The sequence below is a fragment of the Suncus etruscus genome, chromosome 9, assembly GCF_024139225.1.
Source record: "Suncus etruscus isolate mSunEtr1 chromosome 9, mSunEtr1.pri.cur, whole genome shotgun sequence".
NCBI lineage: Eukaryota > Metazoa > Chordata > Mammalia > Eulipotyphla > Soricidae > Suncus > Suncus etruscus.
The window spans coordinates 50,192,507-50,193,280 of record NC_064856.1 but is presented as its reverse complement, the minus strand read 5'-3'; the positions used below and the strand labels follow the sequence as shown (position 1 = coordinate 50,193,280).

The window sequence follows — 774 nt, the reverse complement described above, 5'->3', positions numbered from 1 at the left end:
TTTCAACTAAAGAGATAGGATGGGATCAAAGGCACTGGCCTCACATACATCTGACCCCAGTTTGATTCCCAGCATAGCATGGACCCCAGAGCTAATGAGTATGGCCCCCAACCAAAAAACAGATACTATAAAGACTCCTCGGGCCCGGAGAGATAGCACAGCGGCGTTTGCCTTGCAAGTAACCAATCCAAGACCAAAGGTGGTTGGTTCGAATCCCGGTGTCCCATATGGTCCCCCGTGCCTGCCAGGAGCTATTTCTGAGCAGATAGCCAGGAGTAACCCCTGAGCACCACTGGGTGTGGCCCAAAAACCAAAAACCAAAAACCAAAAAAAAAAAAAAAAAAAAAAAAAAGACTCCTCTACATATACTTACCTGGCAGAGGAGAAACCATGATCATGAAGGTGGTTTTTTCAGGGCGAGGCTTATCCATTGCACTCAGAATATGCTGACCCCTGCGATTTCCCCAAATGAGGGAAACTCGACTGCATAATTTGTAGTAGTGGGGGACTGTGTTCGCATTCTCCCCTGTAAAAAAGAAAAAAAATACTCCTAGTTAGGCTCCCCCACCATTATTCTTGCCTGTTTTCCACTCTGCCGTACACTTTCTCATACATCTGTCTTCCCAAACTAATTTTAGACTCCATAGGTCAGAGCTCACATCTTATATCCCCAACACTTGCAAGTATTTCTACATTGTATACAAGTAGCCACTGTTTACTGAATTAATTGAATAAATGTATTGTTTTATTGTTCTTCAAAGGCCGAATAAGATT

At 43.7% G+C, this 774-nt stretch overlaps 1 non-coding gene across 1 annotated transcript; it reads left to right on the top strand.

Moving 5' to 3' along the window:
• Positions 1-365: 365 nt before the first annotated feature.
• On the top strand, positions 366-529 carry LOC126019848 (U1 spliceosomal RNA). Its single transcript, XR_007499466.1, has one exon. It is a non-coding gene; the product is annotated as a U1 spliceosomal RNA (small nuclear RNA).
• The last annotated feature ends 245 nt before the right edge of the window (positions 530-774 follow it).